Source organism: Poeciliopsis prolifica, unplaced genomic scaffold, assembly GCF_027474105.1.
Source record: "Poeciliopsis prolifica strain line A6 unplaced genomic scaffold, Auburn_PproV2 SCAFFOLD011, whole genome shotgun sequence".
Lineage (NCBI taxonomy): Eukaryota > Metazoa > Chordata > Actinopteri > Cyprinodontiformes > Poeciliidae > Poeciliopsis > Poeciliopsis prolifica.
In genome coordinates this window covers 9385706-9406457 of record NW_026562386.1, presented here as the reverse complement: position 1 = coordinate 9406457, position 20752 = coordinate 9385706, and the positions used below count along the sequence as shown (strand labels likewise).

General features: G+C 35.9%; 1 long non-coding RNA gene across 1 annotated transcript; it reads right to left on the bottom strand.

Moving 5' to 3' along the window:
* Positions 1–17010: 17010 nt before the first annotated feature.
* LOC129364176 (uncharacterized) lies at positions 17011–18515 on the bottom strand. The gene is made up of 3 exons (XR_008606412.1): positions 18085–18515; positions 17426–17516; positions 17011–17264 (listed from the first exon to the last, which is right to left on the bottom strand). It is a non-coding gene; the product is annotated as an uncharacterized LOC129364176 (long non-coding RNA).
* Between the last annotated feature and the right edge of the window lie 2237 nt (positions 18516–20752).

Here is a 20752-nt window from a genome sequence, read left to right as displayed (position 1 = left end):
ACAACACAATGTCAAAATAAGCTCTCCTATAACTCTTTGTCTTCCTTTCTACCTTAACTTCACTCCCAAACTACAACCACCGGCGAACAAATTTCATTACAACCCTAAACTGCCCAGTTTTAGAGCCTTCTAATTATTCTTCTCTCAGATGTGGTCATGTTGAGAAAGGCTGTAAATCAACAGAAGGAGGAGTGCCAGGCCTGGAGCTGTGAGAAAACTGGAAACAAATGATCTACCTCTTCCCCTGGTCTTTCTGTCTCCCCGTATGCTGCTCTCCACACCTTGCCTTATGATACGTTTCAATTACCTCTGAGATCAGAAGTCAGATTTACTAGTGATGTCACTCTCAACTTTGCTAAGTTAGTTACATATCCCGTTGTTTGTTCAGTGTTTGTGTCAATTGGCCATTGAAATGTTTGACCTTCAAAGTTACATTTTTGACTTTGTGAGGATTCAAGTTGATTTTTTCTATTTGGAACTTTGATATTTTGACTTTTGTGCATTATTATTGTCCATCTCTGCTTTGATCCAGTTATATCAAAATAAAACTTAAGGAATGATAAAGAAACTCAATGATTGGACTGACAGATCAGCTGGAAAGTGGCATGGGTTTTCCAATTGGATCTTTCACATCGACAATGATAATTGATTAAGGAAAAGTTTTAGTTTTGATTACTTGTTTTGATTTGACTAAGGTTAAGCCCAAAATTGTTAAACTTGGGCACGTCATTCATGATTTTGTGTTTTATTCATATAAAAACACCTTTCACTTTTGGACTCAATAAAAACGTGTGATCACGATTATTTCCCTTGAGTTATTTGACAGACATGTTTTTTGACGTACTTGGCTTTAGACATGTCTTAGTATTAGATTGTTGTGAAGTATTGCATGGTGGTGGGATAGCCAAAGGACACTGTGTCTTACCTGGGACCAGGTCTGTCTGACTGCTTTCAGTCCCGGACTGTCTGTAATCAGCTTCTTTAAATGTTCCAGCTAGTAATTGCCAGCATAGCCCCAAGATAGCAATCAAAGAGATGCTTTGCTCTGCGGTCTCTCTCCTTCCCTGTTTCTTTCCTGCTTCTCTTCTATTTTTCCCCAAGAAGACTAGATATATATTTGAGCCATTGTTGGAGAAAAGCATCTTAGCATCTGTTTTTTAGTGTTTGAGCGAAGAAAATCAATTCAAATTGAGCTAATGGCAAAACTGATATTGCTTTGAAGAATGCCTCCTGCCCCCATCCTTCGCCTCTCTCCAGTCTCTCCCCTGGTTGCATTTTTCCCAATTCTCTTATCTTTCAACAATTACAAGAGCAGTCTAATGGCCCTTTTAAGTTGCCTGCCAGCTATATTTGCAAAAAATAATGTCTTTTTCTTCATCTTTGGGCAAGTGTAGCTGCATTAACATTCATTCTCATGTAAGGCCTGCCGCTGCCTTTCTTCTGAAGTCATGATGAGGGCATTAAAGCTGTTTGTCTGGGCACAAGATGTAAGCTTAGATCTCACGATGTTATGTCAGATCTGTCAACCATCATAAGATACCAAGCAGTGTTTGATGTGGGATGAATTCCTGAGATACAGAACCGTTGCTTTAGTGAGCCAAAACAATTAGTTGATTAGCCAATAAGAAAACACTTCAGGTGAAAATAAACACTGTCAAGATATAGTTGACAAAAACAATTGAGTGTTTTTGTCACTCAGTTGCCTTTGAGTACGAATATTGTTTTTTTCATTGGACATAAAATAGTACAAAAACATAGTTTACCTTTCCGCATATTTTCATAATGCACACTAATTGGCAAAATCACATAAATATCCCTTGGCTCTGGAGAAAACAGAATCCTAGCTCTGTATTATTGTGTTGTTAGCCTGTAAAGTCTGGATATAAGAACATAATGTCTCTAGATGAAGTCATGACTTTACCCTCGTGACAGTAAGAAAACACCTGCAGTTCAGCAGATGTCCCATCCGTTATCACTCCCTTTTCCTCTGTTTCCACACCCAGCAAGAATACACTCCTAATTCCTGGAGGGAGAGAGGCTCATTCTAATTAGAACAGTTTTTCCCCTCAATACACGGCTTCAATCATTTTGTCCTTTGTAATTTCACACCTTTTTGTCTTTTGCTGTTACATTAAACTGTCAAATATCCTGAAAATTGCAAAGCAATGCTGGTTTGATGGGCAATGTGTTCTAAGAGCTTATTCTGCCTTGACTCAATAGCGTGGCAAAATATATCTGTGCCCTCAGAAGTTAACCTGCTTAACAATCAGCTCTGTGTGGGATATCAGGTCAGGATCATCCAGCATGAGGGATCAAATCTCATCATCGCTAGGCACGCAAGCCTGATGAGGCCTAATGTAGAATAACACAAAGTGTATTCGCTTGTATAAATGTATACAGATATTTATGTCAGTATTTTCAAATACTGCCACAGATTCTCAATTGGGCTTTGACTAGAAAACATTCTGTTGTTGTGCTAAACACACAGCCAGTATCTTTAGGTCTATCTTCCTGCTGGGAAGTGAATCTTCAACCCAGTCTCAAAGTCAGTCTTTCTGCTGTCTTTGACAACAGGTTTTTCTGTCTTTAAAATAAATATATGTAGAAATGGTGTGTCTTTCATGGGAAAAAAATCTTTCTTTGCTTTTGTGGAGGAAAGCATTAGTTTTCCTCCACAAATTATTTCATAAATACCAGTTCACAAAGTTTAATTGTAGTTTCATTGGATCAGAGCACCTGGAGCTACATGTTTGATGAAGCCACTTTTAAGGTTCAAATAAACTGTAACCTTTAAGGATTTGTGCCTGTTAACAGTTGAGAAGTGCCAGCACTTTCACACTATGCAGTGCTCAGGACAGTATCACCCAAACTGCCATAGAGTCCATAACAAAGTGACAGGAAATGCTACAAGCAGAGCTCAGTTTCTGAGCTGATGCAGACAGAAAGTGTGTTATGTGCTCTAAAGGAGCAGAATATAAAAGTTCACAGGTGAAAATATAAATGAACTGCAACAGAGGCAGACTGATAAGAACAATATATTCTTAGTAGGTGAAGGATTTTGGACTTTGTATATATTTTTGAGTGAGGTTAGGGATTTATATTATTTCACAATGTCATTCAGACCTGGTTATGCTTTGTTTATGTATTTAATGTTTCTTTATTTTGCTCTGCATTTGTAAGGTGTTAATTTATTGCCTCTTTTCTTATTTTTCTTCTTTTTTGTTTCACTAAAATATGTTGGGTTTTACAGTTTTATCAAGTTTGTAGTGTGCATTAAATCATCCTCATAAAGTTACATGATGAAGTAGCATAAGATTTCCATCTGCAATTGGTGCACTGAATTTACACTGAACTACCAAAATTATTTTACTAATTAGGAAACTTCTGAAGGCAATTGGTTTAACTGTTATCATATTAAAGGAAAGTGAAATGCATGTTGCACTTTTCAGATTTTAATTTTGAATTAAAAAATATGTAGAATTTTTCTCACTTCAAAGCAATTTTGTTTTTTTATTTCTTTTAGTCCATTGCATAAAAATGTTTTCAAATACACTGAGGTTTGTGTTTTTAGCATGACAAAATGTGAACTGTAATCAAATCATATTATTTAATTAAGCTGACTGACATGAGGAAGGGACTACATGAAGTCATGATCAAGGGAATCACCTTGCAAATACAGAGCAAACTAAACAAACAATCAAGGGAGAAAGGTATCCTTCTTCTAGTCCCACTGACCCAGAGGAAGATAACAACGGCAAGAGTGAGAAACAGTTGTAGCTGGAAAAAAAGGATGTCACAAGCCAAGTGTTTGAAGTGGATCCCTGTAGTCTAAACTTCTAAAGAGGACAAAACTGCAAACATGTCACAGTGCAGCCTGCTTGCGTTTCACAACAGATGTTTGGTCTCTTTATCTGTGTAGTGTTTCCACTTCCAGGTTGGTCTGACCTAGTGAATGAATGAAATGCATCTTTTGCTTTTAAGCCAATAAAAAGGATGTTTATTGGCATGCAGGCCTGACTCCCACTTCTGCGCTGTCTTCCGTTCACCAGTGGGGCTGCAGATCCTTGCCTGAGGACATGTCAAAACAGTTCTTACAGGATGAACACATTATTGAGTAACTTTTCTTCACCCAGTTTTTTTTCCACGAGAGCCCAAGAAGTCAAAATGGTGTCTTCACTCAACGAGCCCTTCCTCCTTAATATAAGCAACACAAACTGTAATAACCCAACAAGTTGGGTATGTCCATATGTCCTTGTCTTCAAAATGCTAAGCCACGTTTCTTTACTGACTGTGTAATTATTCTGTGGCTTCACCTCCCATACATTCTTCCCACGTAGTAGCATTGCAGCTCCTAATTTATGTGTGTAGGAAGCTCAAAGTTTTAATAATATTTAAGTAAAATCATGGCAGTCCTTGTCTGGCCCAGTTGATGGATGAAGATTGGTCCAAGCAATTGCAATTCTGAGCATGAAAAGATACTGGCAGAAAGCAGCTTCATACCCCTGAACTCCTCTACAGGGGGAGGTGGCAAAGACAGAGCCACAGGACCTTCATGAATTATAGACGTAAGGCTGAATAATAAGGATGAACAGTGGACAGGCAGGACAGAGAGTGAACTGCAGGTGTGCTCTTGTCCCTTTTGTCCAGGGTGCTCAAATCCTTATAGCTTAAAAATGAAAAATGAAATATTTTACTGGAACAGTGGAAAAAGTACTTCATCAAAATAATAAATTGATAATTATCATCTTGGCCACTTTTGACTACAATCAGAGTGATCTCAGTTTTGAGAATCAGGAAAAACTGACAGCAGAGAATTCATAAAAGAGTAACTAAAGCCGCAGTGTGCAACTTTTACAAAAGTATGTTTTTTTGCCCCCATATTTGTTAAAACTGTCACAACAAAGTGACTGAAGTGTGAGACAGATAATCTGTGAAAAGCTCAATCTCCTCCACCTCCTCCCTGAGCTACTATTGCTAGAGAAAGGGGTGAGAAAAAGTGTGATTGACAGTGCTAAGACCCTCCTCCTGGCTCTGATTGGTTGTTTCTGACTGAGCGGTATATTAGTACTGGGACTGCTGTGAGAAGGCAGAGGATTTTAATTTTTCACAGATTATCTGTGTTACATTACACTGTCACAACATAATGATTATTTTAACAAATATCAAATAACTTTTTTTACTTATTATTATTATTACTTGTTTTTATAAAAGTTGCATAGTGCAGCTTTGAAGCACTCAAACTCCAAAGGTGTTTCAGTTCATTATAAGGATGGACAATATGACAAAAGTAGTCCATCACAATTTTCTTTCAGTCAACTCACAATCGCAATTTTATCATAATTTCAGGAAACACAAAAGGAGACAGAGAAAAAAGTATGGTTATAAGGTTAAAAATAACTAAAATTGTTCAATACAGTGAGGTCCATCATCTGAACATCGTAGTGGCTTTCATTAATGAGTCAACCTAGGAGAGCGTGGAAAATTGACACTGACTTCCAGAACCCCTGGATTGAGCAAAATATTTTTTGTAATCAAAACATGATGAATATGAGGAAAAATGTCAGAGACTCTTCTTTCCAAAACATGACCGGTGAGTTTGCCATGGTTTTCTGAGCTAGCTTAAGTTAACTGTCAACCAGGTAAAGATAATTTGACTTTAAAAACTCAATTTTTGCTTAATATCTTCTCTAAAACACCTTACAAAGGTAACAAGTAATTAGAGTACTTAACACTTTGAACATTAAATGAAAACCAACCAAAAGCCAGTTTTGTTACAAAACATGGATATATTCTCAGAGGTACAAGCAATAGTTTATTTTGGTAAAAATGTCAAAAAGTCCCATATTTTTCACTTTTAACCTGAATATGTTTTAGTAGAACCCAATTCTTTCCCATTAGCACATTTGGGGAAAAAGATTAAGTAAAATATAAACCTTGGGTTTTTCAGTCTATCTAAAATGTGGTTTCAAAATAGAGAAGTACTCTATAACATGAACTATCAAAGCGTTTCTGTTGTGAAAATACCCAAAATCTCCAGCTGAATGGACTCACTCAGCAGGCATAAGTGTTTTGGTTCTTTATCTACACTCTGGACAGGTCGCCGGTCCACCGCATGGTTATTTTTCACGTATTTTCAATCTCTAATTAGATTCAGTTGTAACTGTAATGTAAATCCACATTTCACTTTGAGCTTTTCGTCTTGGTGGACTTTGTGCCAAAGCACATCTGTAATACATGGAATTAAACATTCTGCCATTCTGCTTTAATGAACCACTTGTTGAAGGAGCGTTGACTGTGCAGACATTAAGCCCTTGCTCGGATAAGATAACAGAACATTCTCTAATCTTGCTCTGTCCTACTTCACACTTGACCAGATGGAGATTTTTTTTTTTATCACTGAAAGACGAGAAAAAAATCTCTTTAAAAATTAATGCATTATTTACACCCACCAATGGCTTACCGCCAAGTGTAAATCAAGTCCACAGCAGGCTGTGCTCAGTCCCTCTTAATGACTTCTTAAACATATGTTTTTTAATCTTTTTTTTTTCACTTTTTCATTGTTTAATTGCAGATTGTAGAACATTTTGTGCCGTTTCATCCTTTATTGAACCATGCAAATGCAAGCACGCACAATGAGATTTGCATTTTGTTGTTTCAACAGTTTTAGAAGAGAGTAGATAAGTTTTGCAAAAAATCTCAGAAGACATTTCCTCAAGCCTAATTCATCCAACTTTTCTATGTTATTTTTCTCATCTTGAAGAACAGAGGTGGGTTTTAGCTTGAACTCTTGTCCACTGGGTTAACTGCTGTTATTGTTCACATTCAAATGATAAAATCAGTCAATAACACTATTGTTATATTGGTAATATTTATATATGCAACCCAAAGACTATGTGGTGGGTGGTACTGGGAGATTACCACCTTAGATTAATTAAAATGGTCAGTAATAAAAAGAACAATGGGCCTTATTCAAGTTGGGTTGGTAGATATAATTTATAGTATGCAAATGATATGGCTTTGTGACTGGAAACCAACCAACAAGGGTCTGACAATGAACTACCTGGCCAATTTGTCGTCAGTTAGCAAAGACACCCAGGTATGTCTTTGATGGCAGGACAAAATAAATAGAGGAAAAACATGTTTCATTGAGGAAATGAGATGATGCCAGCCAAATAATAAGTAGTCAAGCTATTGTCAATTTGCAGCATAGACTGGAGGAAATATTGCAAAACACTGTAAAACTGTTACCATATAACTGCCTTAATGACATCAAGCTGAAGAGTGGAAAGAATTAATGAAAATATGTTTCACTATATAAAAATTAAATTTTTACATAGGGATAAGTTGTAGACACTGCTCTCTGAATTTATCCCTGGTGTAACAATCAGTACACTGGAGCTCCTCTTTTTGCTTAATTTATATTTTAGGATTAAAACCCTACAGATGTCCAAGCATGCTCTGCAGGCGTATGTTTTTTTAAGAGGATATGTGTAGTACAGCTAGAGAATATTGAAAATGCTAGTCTGAAATCCTAATCTGATGTCCAATCAAAGCATGAGTCTTAGTCTGATTAAATCCGTCATCCACAATTCCATCTGCCTGAAGACATCTCTGAGGGAATAAACATTTTCTTTGGAGAAAACATGGCAAAGATCTGATCCCACACCCCATAAGATTTCTGTGTTTGCTGAATCAGTGTGGATTAAAGAGATGACCCTTTTCCTGGCACTGGAGCAAGACTTCACAAAAGAACAGGGCAGCATGGCATTCCTTAAAACTCTCCATCCAAGAAAAAGGCATGAATTCATGCATTAGTCCTGTTTGGGTTGAAGGGTATATCTGCAGCTATAATTCTGATGAGCCTTGGGATCATGGGTAGGATCATTGTTCAAACTCTGGTTGAGATTAAACTTTTTGTTGTCTTTAGAAGCCCAAGACACAGTAGCCTGTTTTCATATTCATCACTTGTTTTATTAATAATTTAATTGGGAATTTAATAACTCCATCAACTCCAAAAATCACTGTTCTGCAGAAAGTTGTGACACAAAATATTCTTTGCCAGACTCAAGTCCTACTTGTTGGGATTTAACCCTTCACCTTAGACCTCTCAACTACGGTGAACACTGTGATTGAGCCAGTGTTACTTCAACTAAAAGACTCTGTGCAGTGAAAGCGATATACCAAAAACTATCCAAACCATTTTAACTCCATCTGAGAAATAAATGCCCCCAATGAAATCATCAATTAACTAGCCACCCCTGGACCTTACTACATCCAGATATCTAAAATCAAGAAATCACTCAGAATAAAAGCTGTCTGGCAACATAAAGTTATCTGAAAAAACAACTAGTCATGCCTTGATCTAAATAAATTCAAGGTTCTCTGTCCCATTTTTGAGACTTTGGGTCTTCAATTAACTGCGGTGATAATTAACAATTATGAGAAAACATAAAACAGTCAACAGAATGGTGGTTATAACAAAATCACCCCTAAGAACTCAAAAATTATGAGTCCAGGAGGTTACAAAATAAACTAGTATAATCTACAGAATGACTGGCTTCAATTACCTCAGTTAAGGTCAGTGTTTAAGAAAAAAAAACATCCATGATGGACTTCCAAACACAGCGGCCACACAAGACAAAGCTAGTGAGAAAGTTTCCACCTATAATTTTCATTCAGGGGTGAATCATGTTTTGGATAAATGTTGTCTGAGAGCCGCTTGGAGACATAACAAAATGGCACCCTTCTCCTAAAACGTTAAGCTCTGTTTTGCAAGCCCAGTCTCTTAGTGACAAATCACTGATTGTGACAAAAACTGTAATTTAAAAAACAGAAGATAAATTCTGGCAGCATTTAGAAAGGCACTGGTTGAACGACTTTCAAACCAAAGCCATATTTGACTAAAAGAGAAGATGAAGACTCATCTCATGTCTGTGAATAAAACATGTTGCTACAACCAATCACTAATGCTAGGACAAGAATACTGTCTCACACTGGGTCAGGTTGGTTTGGATTGCTTTTCTTTACCATTCAGAAATTAAATTACATTAACTGTAACACAAACTGCACAGAGCCACAGCTGCTGGCCTTATTGCCCTGCAGCAAGACCATGGGCTGAAATTAAGCAGGGAAATGTTAGCATGAAAGTTTGCATGTTCTCTCTGTGCATCTTTGAGGTTTGAGCATTCAACATTTCCCTTAGGTCACAGTATGATATACATGTTTTTTCTTTTTTGTATATTTGATTTTATCTAGTAACGCACAATTTCTTTCTTTTTCTTTTACTAAAACACAGATTGATGTAATCTTACAATGTTTTATAACTTCTAAATCCTTTCACAGTGACAGGGGATGACAGCGGCACACTGTAATCTCCCTGTTTCACACATAGCTCTGACTGCATCCAAATCTGACAGCGGTGTTTTAGGGATTTGATAATGCAGTTACACATGTTCAGATATGTCTGAGGAAATTGAGATGCACTTCACTCTTACTGTCACTCTTAGGCTACTGTCATAAAAACAAATTTATAGCACTGACTGTCCACAGTTTGCTGCATTTCACAGTTTGCTGCTCCTATTTCACACATAGGATTAGTACATTACTCACTTTGTGTTTCACACTGATATGTCCTAATATTTTAACCAGTGACTCCTCCTCTGTTTCCCCTTGTAAATAACTCAGTTTCTGTTTAGCTTGTTTTATTTTCTGTCTTTGTAATAGGCATAGCCAATTGGATATGTTCTGTTGGCAACTGTCTTGCTCGTCTGAAACACTGGTCCATTGTAAAGACGAAGAAAAAACAGAAACTGACTGGGGCCACAGCATTTGTTTCATGTGACTCATTCTTTACCAACTTTTACTGCTACAACTTGCATTAGGCAAGTTGTATATGTTGTGCAGAGAGGCACAATATATATATGTGTGCCTGTCTATATGTGTGTTTGCAGTATTTTCACATGCTCACAAACATTTAAGAATGTTCTTCTTTCATTACTTAATCTATATCTACTAGGAAATATTTTGATGGCACAACACTGTCACATTTGATGATATTGAATGTTTTTCTGATTGGCCTTTTTTCGTCTTTTTCAAGCTTTAGTTCTTATTCGTTTGTTTTCGCCCTTAACAGTAAATGTGGCAATTATTTTGAAATAAACACTAAAGCTTTTTACATGTATGTCTTAATAAGCTTTTGAAGGCCGTATATCTCCCTCCATGTTTTAGCTTTCAAATATATTTGAAACAATTAAATCACAAGCGAGTCAATGGAAGAGCAGGTGCACCGTATGTTGTGCAGAGTACATGGTGAACAGCTGTCACTGGTCCGATTTCCCATCTTGCTTTGCTGTCAAGATACTGACAAATAAAGACTACTGGTTGGTTCTACAAGACTATAACTCTTTACAAAAGTAAAAAGAATATCAAACATTTAGATTTTTAATCAATATTATCAACAATTTTTCTTTATTATTATGTTTGATGAATGCAGCTTACAATTGTCAGCCAAATTTGAAAAAAAAAACAAACAAACTATATATTTATAAATATATATTGTATTTATAACTTTTGCATCAGTGACTAAAATGTAGCCACACAGGACAAAAGCACTAAAGGATTAAGATCCAACTAAAGTTAATAAAATAATTTTTATGGTCAAGAAAAATGTTTTCTGTAGCGAATAGAGACCACAGAAACTGGCACCCTGCCCAGAAAATTCAAAGTCTCCATTGCATGCTCAGCCTGTCTGGAAAGAACTACTTAAAAAGCATAAGATTTTGGTAATATTCAGATAAACATTGATATTTTTGTTTCAGCTCTGACTGCATTAACACTCTGATGTACTCTGGCATGTATCAGCACTTCATTTCCTCTCCACTACTGTGTCACAGTAACCTACTTTGTATTATTACAATGGTTGTGTAAAACATTGAATGGAGGTTCAATTTTTCCACACATAATCAGTCTGTTTTACTGCATGTCAAAATGTCATTGTGTTGATACCTATCAACAAACTGCAAGTTCATATACAGATCATTTTCTCCCACCAGTTGGCTCCACAAAAGTCACTCATACTTTTATATGTTATAGCAATTTGTGGGTGGCAGCAAATATATTGAACAGACATAGAAATTAGAAAACATAGTAAAACATTGCCATTTATTAGAAACTTCAACCTTCCAAACTTTAAGGTTAGACGGGATGCAACTATAGTTTCATAATCCAGAGCCAAAATGTTTTTCTTAGAGAGAGAAATCTTCTTCTAGCTGCGAAAAAAATCCATCCTTCTTGAGCCATTTATGTTCATAAATCTCACTGCTCTTTTCTGCATACCAGTGAAGGCTCACTTCTGCATTTCCTGTTTTCCCAGAGATTAGCAAAACATAAGAGGCCTGAATTCTTGCCCAAATCCAAGGTTTTTACTTTTCTGGCTTGAAAAACATGACGCTGTTCCCTTATTATTTTGTAGTAAATATAATGTGATCTGTCTTCACATTAATCTGATGCTTCATAGACTGTGCTCACTTATTTGTTTTCTCTGAACCAGATCAAACTAAATAATATCATGCTGCCCTGTCTAATAAATTTAGACAGAACCGATACCAGTTTAACCTCCTTGAGTGCACACTGGCTTGTTAGTATTAAGACGTGCAGATAATAAAAGCGGGAGGAAGTAACATAATCTCTTATTACATCATTCATGGAGGTTATTGCAAAGTCATAAACCACTGCTGCAGGAAATGACTTAACAACTGTCATAAAAGTCAGTTAAATGCTACTCTCCCTCCATCCAACCCTCTATTTCCAATCAATACAGTATATTTTGTAACAAGAAGCATATTTTCTTCAGCACATACTCTGTTGAAAATGTGTGCCTGAAACTTCAAATAAGTTTAGGCAGAAAATGTGCAGTGTATCATTCAATTTAAAAAAAAAAAAAAAAAAAAAACGCCTTCTCTGATATAGCTGAACTGATATCTGTTTTCAAGGTGTACTTTGGTGTACTTTGTAAGGAGAGCATTCCTCCTAGCTCCAGGTAAGTTGTCTTTGAAGATGAAAGCCTCTTAAATCTGAAGACAGTGGCACAATGGATCAAATGCAATATGCGCAGTCAAGAATATCAGAACTTGTTACGAGTAAGCCTTTTATCTTCATCTCAAGAAACTTCTCAAATAATTGTCCACAGACTAGTTGTTAAACTTGAAACACTTGTGCTCTTTCCCCCTCCTGTGTTGACCCTCTTAGGGCTCCCCTAAGGCCATGTTTTTGGTGATGTGCCTTATGCCGAGAGTTAGCTAAATCCATTTTATCAACTAATGCAGACATGTTGGACCTCCCTCTCAGCTGTGTCCCAATTATCCTTGTGAATCTTCCAGCAGGTGTCCAAATGTCAAGCGACTTCCGTGTTATTTCATTCGCAACTCCTCTGAGGAGTGGATTCGGTAATTAGTACCTGTGGGATATGTCAGAGTGATCAGAGGGCGAAGGCTAAGCACAGCTCCACACTCAAGCGGTCCTTCATAACGGCTCTGTGGTTGCTTTCTTCAGAGGGGGATTTTTGTTCGATACAGCCCCTGAATCAGACATTGCAGAGGTTTGGGTATGAAGGCCTGGCCAAACGGTGTAACTGGCAGGGAGGGGGTCTTTAAGTTCTCACAGCTTTAAGAGTTGCATTCCCACAATTACTGAAAGAAGCATGACTTTTTGTTAGTTTTAAAGTAGCCATAAAGTTGAGCTGTGAGTTGAAGGAAGGAGAGAGGAGACTTGATCAAGTGTTGACAGTCATTTCATTTTACTTATTTGGCTTTTTGTTTGGACTGGCTTTCAGAGGTTCCAAAAAAGAATAAGTATCAGATGTCAGCATGACAGCAGTCACACTGGGAGATTTTCCAAGCACTGTTCTGACACTGCTTGATATTTATTGTAGGTCCTGGACGTATTAAATCTACGTTAGGTATGTTTGTCACACTAAACAACCACACAGACTTAGAATTTGTGTTTTTTGGCAAAGATGAAAGATAATAATCACAGAGGATTTAGATGAGAATTTATGACAGCTAATTTAAATGGTGCAGCAAATTCTTTGGTATTTCAACCAAATATTATATTATAGAAATATCAAACTAAAAAAATAGATTTAAAGAAATAAGGCATACTTATAATTATCTAAATGCATATGCTAATTAATAATTAGGTGACTTCTAATAACTACTGGCTGCACTGAATTTTATTTAAGGGCACATCTGTTATTATGCAAATGCATGCCATACGTTTCTGCCAGAAATTTAAAAAATTGCTTTCTATTAATTTACCACTATGTTGTTTTATCAATTTATATATATATATATATATATATATATATATATATATATATATATATATATATATATATATATATATATATATATATATATATATATATATATATATATATATATATATATATATATATATATATATATATATATATATATATATATATAAATAGACTGAGCTCAAAATCTGAAAAGTTCAAGGAGTGTGAATACTTTAGCAAGGGATAACATGTATCATATGCTCTCTCTTTGGTACATAGTGAAAGGAGATTAAAGCCGGAAAGCAGTTGGAAATCGACTGATGAGTCCTCAGCTCAGTGTCTCTGTTTGATATAAGAGCTTTTCTATGCAAAAGCACTCCTCTCTCATTTTCACCCCCCAGCCTCCCACCCTTTGTCACTTAAAGAATGCGTGGCGCCTGTGGATTAATTAAAGTCTAAACATTAAATATTGATTGATGCATTATCAGTGGCTCACAGTCGCCTCCTCTCAGATTGATTTCCGCTGTGATTTATTGTCATATTTGCAGAGTCATTTCACTTGATAACAAAGAGAAATTGCTTGCAACCATGGTACCTTCACCATTAGCCCCCGCACTGACGCTCCCTGGCACGTAGCCCTCCTCCCATCATTCCCACTATCTTTCTCTTGTTTTTCCATTGTCTTGTTCTGTTCTCTCTTTGTAGCAACTTTTCATCCTTCTTTTCCTGTTTCACCCTGTTGTCCTCTAATTACATAATGTTTTACTTCTTTCACATATGCTGAAGATTGAACCACAAATATAAAGTAAGCAGTTCAATTAAGAAAAGATTAAATGCATTAATTTTTTTTTCCAAAAACATAAAAAAATTGCCTTTGATTGAAAGGAGGAAGCAAACTGAAGGAACCCAAGTGTGTTTACATTTGTGAGTCATTTGTTCTGTTTTTTGTTTTTTTTTTAATTACGTGATTTCTTTGATCTTAAAGATGATCTCTAGGAGCTCAAGAGTTAAAGAAAGCTCTGGTTTCTTTTACAGGTCTTTTCTCTTGTTGTTGTGCCATTTTCATGTGCCAGACGTAATTTATGGTTTTCCTCTACCGCTGTCAACTGTGAACTATATTAATTTGTAAGGGAGAAGTCTGATTTATAGGCTTATGAGCCTATGTATTCACATCATCATTTGTTAGCTAGATATTTGCTGCCAAGTCCCTGGATGATGGGATTGTCCAATTTCTCTACAGCAAACACACACAAACACATTGTGGAATAATCAGAAACTCCCTCAGGAATACCTACTATTTAAACAATTATTCTACTTTTATATTGTATTCTTGATCTATTTCAAGAATATAATATAAAACTCTACCTCTAAATATCTACCTATTCCTGTAATTCACCAATCAGTTTTTGCGTAGATTAAGAATTTTCTTCTTTAGTTCAAATAAACACAGTAGTACTGTTCTAGTCGATTTTTTTATCACAAGGGTTTGTTTAAGTACCTTTATTATTTTTAGAACTTCTCAAATCATTCCAAATTGCTTAAACTTGAGAGTTTTTAGCAGTTGGGACAAATTGAGTTCCCCTGATTGCAATTGGATTTGGTAACATTGAATTATGAGATATGGCCTAATTTGTTTTTGTTGCATACAGTATGTGTCTGTGAGTGTGCACGCATGTCGGCCATGTTTGTTATAACACAGATCTTGTTAAGTGACGGGCGAGCAAGCGATGAGAGGAAGGTTGCGTGCATAGAGGTTTCACACAGTATTGTATTGCTCTCTGAATTACATTAGGACTCATGAGGACACGGTGTGGGAAACAAAGTTTTCCCAAGTTACCTGCTGAATAAAAAACAGAACACGAGACATGAGCAGCGTTGATCTAGAAAGAGTCCATAAATGGACTCTTCTGCTTCTGCTTGAAATATGATGGTCTGAGCCTGTTTCCGAACATAAGGAAAAACCTATTATGTAAAATTTAAAACAAATATATATCATATTCATGATTTTTAAATAATTCAATTCCAATTAAATGTGTACAGGAATCTCAATGCGGTTCATTTGCCATGAATCAACCTCCTATTTAATCACGACTGCCCTTCTGTGTTTGACATCCATAATAGGTATGCAGTGAGGCAAATTATTCAATTAACCCTAATTAACACAGTAATATTCTATAAACTGCGTGAAGATTAGTCTAGTGCTTTGAGTGTTTTGAAACGTGTTCACACACACTGAACAAGCTCATCTTTTGTCTCGGAGCGGTTAATTAGGGCTACGTCTGCTAATTGTTCATTTGTATTTATCCTATTGGCCTGTCATGATAAATCACTGTCCTGTAATTCATCACAGCCGATGTACTTCATCTGTGTCGTATGAGAGCTTGTGCTGCGACTCAAAATGAAATGTTCATTGTTAGCATCATCTGTCACGCTGTGGGAGGAGAGCAATGACACAGATGTGATTTGCTGGAGTCCTCTGACTCTGGAACTCTTTCCCATACAAATGGACTTCACTTGGATTAATAAATTTGATAAGTTTTGGCATTTTCTTTGCCACTCATGAAGCACCTTGTAGCAGAGATGTTATTGATTCTACAGTGGTGCACTGAAAAAAATAAGTCATTGGATGAACATAAAAAATTATGGAAAGAATTTCCACCTGATTACTTTGCTTTATTTCAGCACCATGTACTTGTGTTACTCCTATTTAAAGCAAATGTGTTAGGTCAACCTAATTATTAAGATTATTCCAATGTAAAGCAAATGTGTTGGCTCAACTTGTTACAATGGTGATTCAATGGGTGATTCTAGATCAAACATGTTGGCTCAACGTAATATATTGTGGTTATTCTTATATAAATAAAATGAGTTGGCAAAACATAATTCATTAAGGTTGTTCTAATTTAAACCAAATATGTTGGCTTAACCAGAATTATGGTAATGCAATGGATGATTGTAAATCAAATGAGTTGGCTCAACTCCATTCATTATGGTTATTCAAATTCAAATGAAATGTGTTGGCTCAACATATGTTTTAAAGGTTCCTTTAACTGAGTACTATAGCGTGACCCAGTGTAATGCAATACAGCCCGCCCAACTAATCTGCAATGTTTAGGACCAAATCATTGATGTGACTTCATTAAGATGAATGTAAATCTAGTTGAAACCACCTTATTTTACAGTGGTACCTTCACACTACCTGATTCAGTAGGTACAACTCACTAAAAGTAAGTTAGCTCAACAAATATGCTTCATGCTAAAAGACAGCTAGTTAATCATGTGGAAATCCTTTCCATTATTTCATGACGTTAATTCAAAGACATTTTTTCAAGCGTTAATGAAGCATTTTAAGATAGCACTAGGTGAAAGTGTAGGAAGAACACTCAACAATTAGAAAAGGTACAACACAATTGTATTTTCAGAATTGTATACATCGTTTTTTTTACACAGCACAAAACACAGCTGAGTTGGACATTGAAATAAAAAAACAACTACAAAAAGGTTACAGTTTCATTTCCCAGCCAATTCTTTACAACATAAAACATGTCAGTATATTTGCTCAACTTAGAGAACTGTAACAATATAAATCTTTTCTACTGCGACTTTAAACACTCATTTTCCATATGAAACTTTACTCAACTTAGCGGTTTCATATTGAGAACTTGTGCTTTCTTTGATAAGTTCTTTCCATCCAATTTCTTATTATTCCTGTATTACTTCAAAGGTATGCTTGAGTTACTGAGCAAGTTGAGTGCTGAACGCACTAAACTTGAGGGTAGCTCAAGTTTAGTGCGTAGATTAGTCCCAGCAGCATCACTATTGCAGAAGATACACTGCCCAAGCTGTTCATAACTTCCACCCCCTCCAGGACAATCCCAACATCCAGATGTGCATCGGCACCCTCTGCTCAAATGACGATTCCGAGGACAGTCTCGGCTTTGGCCATTTCTGCACATTCATCAACGTCCTAAGGGAGTTAGGGAAGGGTATTGGGGGGAGACAATTCACATGTAATTAAATAAATAAATTAAGACTGACATTGATGAGTCACTCATGGACCTTAGTTGGTGAAAGTATTTTAACAACTCTTAGGAGTTCTATTGTAAACACAAAGAGAATTTAACATACCATGTACTCCCTCACCAGCTTCTCTGGATCTTCATTTAGGTACACACAGACCTTTGAGGATGCACTCTCATCTGACCTCAGCAGTGTCTTCCTAAATATGCAGATCAAAAAACAAAGAGAACAATCTCAAAACTCCAGCAGTATAGGTTCACACACTTGAAAACATAGCTACATTCAAAGGAAGTCACAAAAGTGATCAGTGGCTTGCAGTCTGTTTGAAAGATATTTAAAATTGTTAGTATCCCTTCATTGTGCCATGACTAAAATGGAGTTTAACATTTTATTTAAACATCTAACTGAAGCTGTTAGATGTTTAAATAAAGACATGAATATATCACCAAAGAAATATGTGAAAAGTACAGAATGGTCAACACAGTCTATATCCTTCTACTTAAATGAATATGCAAAGCATTCCATGTCTTACAAGTACATGGACAGTCTATGTGTGGGCATGGATAACGTCGTATGCCGGTGTTTAAGTGTAAAATGTTTTAACAGGTCATATCTACGAGACAGAGAGAGACTACACCCTTACATTTCCACATCCCCACGCAAATAAAGACAAATAAACAGACTGGCCAAATAAAAGTTTAGCTGAACCCTAGCTTTATAAGCTCTCTAACACTACATTCAGTCACTTTAGATCTGGCAAAACTTACTATTAGCCACTGAAATCTATAATTTGATAGCCGATGAGCCCCTTGACCAGAACTTAAGCAGGTGGATTACAGACAGGTGATCAGGTGATGTTCTGAAAGAGATCAGATATATTTTCAGCCATTAAAATATGCAATTCATACTGAACTGAGTTGTATCTTTTAGTACAAGTCCCTTGAATGCCTCATGAATATAACCACTGGACACTTGTATGCAAGCACATATGTGCAGAACAATGGTGAATTGAACATGATAGAAAGCAATAGTAACATAGGTCAAAATGAGCACATACAATGAACACAAAAAACGTCAACATTTCAAAATTAAACCAATGAACTTCAATATTGTTTCTGAGCTACAATTATTTGGGGACAACAAAGAAGAGTCCAAAAAAAAACCCAACATCTTTACAGCAGAGGAATATGTATTTTAAAGAAAAAAATTAGAAAGCTCAAGTCTGTAATAATGGATAATCCATTGAGAGTTTTAGCCTGACAAAATATACTAGAAATCCATAACTAACAGGTATTTAAGGAACATTTAACAAAGCTCAGAAAGCAATGCTTTCTGCAGGTTTCACCGACTGAAATGTAGGACTTTTTATTACCATAATTAATTAAAAATCTCGATGATGATAGAAAGGTACCAAAGTGTGTGTATCTACATTTACCTCCATAGTAACATTACTGAAATAGAATTAAAATAGTTAGAAATAGACTGATGTTAGATCCGTGTGTTAAAAATCCACTAAACCTCCAGGGAGCTCAGGAGGAGCAAAACTGTGACATTTCTGGGGTCCATTTGTGTCTCTGGCAGCAGCTTTGTACACTACATATGGCTCTGCAGACTTTTTTCGCACAGAATGTACCTAAAATGGTGCGGCGATAAATGTAAACTTACCAATGATATCACATATAGCTATCTGCCTTAACCTAACCGACTTAATCTACAGAACATGAAATAATGACACAAGTATGGAACAAGTAGAAAATGGTGCAAATGTAGAGACATTTTAAGTTACAATTTTTATATGGATTTAGATGAAAATAGTTTGACTCTTACCTTCTTCAAATTAAGTGGATGCACGCCAGGAATCCCTCTGCCCTTGAAAAAACCCAACAAGGTGCAAGACAGTTATCTCGCGTGATTTTCCGTAATCTCTTGACCTGGATCCTCTTCAGCGGGAGATGAGTCTGACACAATAGCGCTTTGGAACTGACGTCACTGTGTTTTTTTTTTTTTTATTAGATTAACTTTGACAAATATTGATATGGAATAAAAAAAAACCCCAAAAACATATATATATATATATATATATATTATATATATATATATATATATATATATTATATATATATATATATATATATATATATATATATATATATATATATATATATATATGAGCTACAATTTAAAGAAAAAAAATAGAAAGCTCAAGTCTGTAATAATGGATAATCCAATATATATATATACTGCGCAGGACCCTCAAGCTCCCAGGCCTCTGGTAGAGGACCCGAGCTCAGAGGATAAGAACCACCGCGGTGGGTATATATATGTTAATTAGATGTATTCAAGTTGAGATAACGTCATTCAATCACGTTAGTCCAGTTGAGAGAAAAAAACCGATTTTCTCGCGTGTTCTCGCGTGATATCCCGTGATCTCACTCGTTGTCGTCACAATATCAGTCTGACTATAATGAATCATGTTAGCTCAACATGATTCAATTTTATAAATGTGAAGTCGTGGAATATCTTGTTTATCCAACATGATTTTATCACGTTTTCGCTTCAAACCCAACATTATTGTGTGAACGGTACATGATATTCTTTTGTTAATGTAATACGCCCCGACGTTCTTTTTTTTTTGGCGGAAGATCTAGCTGACGTAATTGAATCACGTTATCTCACCTTGAATACATTTTATTCCATTTGCGAGAGAAAACCGATTTTCTCGCGTATTCTCGCGTGATATCCCGTGATTTCCCGTAATCTTGCGTGATATCCGTGATCTCACTCGTGGTCTTCAGCATAGGATCGGTCTGACTATAATGAATTATGTTCTCTCAACATGATTCAATTTTATAAACGTTGAAGTTGTGGAATATCTTGTTTATGCAACATGATTGTATCATGTTTATGGCTCAAACATAGAATTATTTAGTTAACAGTACATGATATTCTTTTTTAATGTGATAACCCATGAGGTTCCTTTTTACAGTGTGTATTTGTTGCAAAGACCTTTTCTTTTTCATTTTTTATTTTCTTTTTAATTGTATTTGGTGTTGTAGGGCATCATAGTCATATGAATGTTCTCATCCAAAATAGAATAAAAAAACAGAGATAGCAAAAAAAGTTAAGCAGTTAGAAACAGTCAAAGGTTACAAAAAAGTTATGTTAAGTTTGGATTACAGAGCATATCAATTCATAATATTGGAGACTAAAAACAAAAGTATTGATAGCAACAATTGAAACTCCAATATAATCCTAAAAGTTAAACTTTTGTGCTGATTTGCCCAGTGAGGAAGCATTTGGTTTTTGCTACATTTTAGTAATGTAGAAATGTTTTCCTATATTAAAAATAGATCAATTATTCTATTTTATTCACTGCTGTGAAAACCAGATGTTCTCTTCTATGTTAGCAAACGTTTTATCTTTTGGCAAACATTC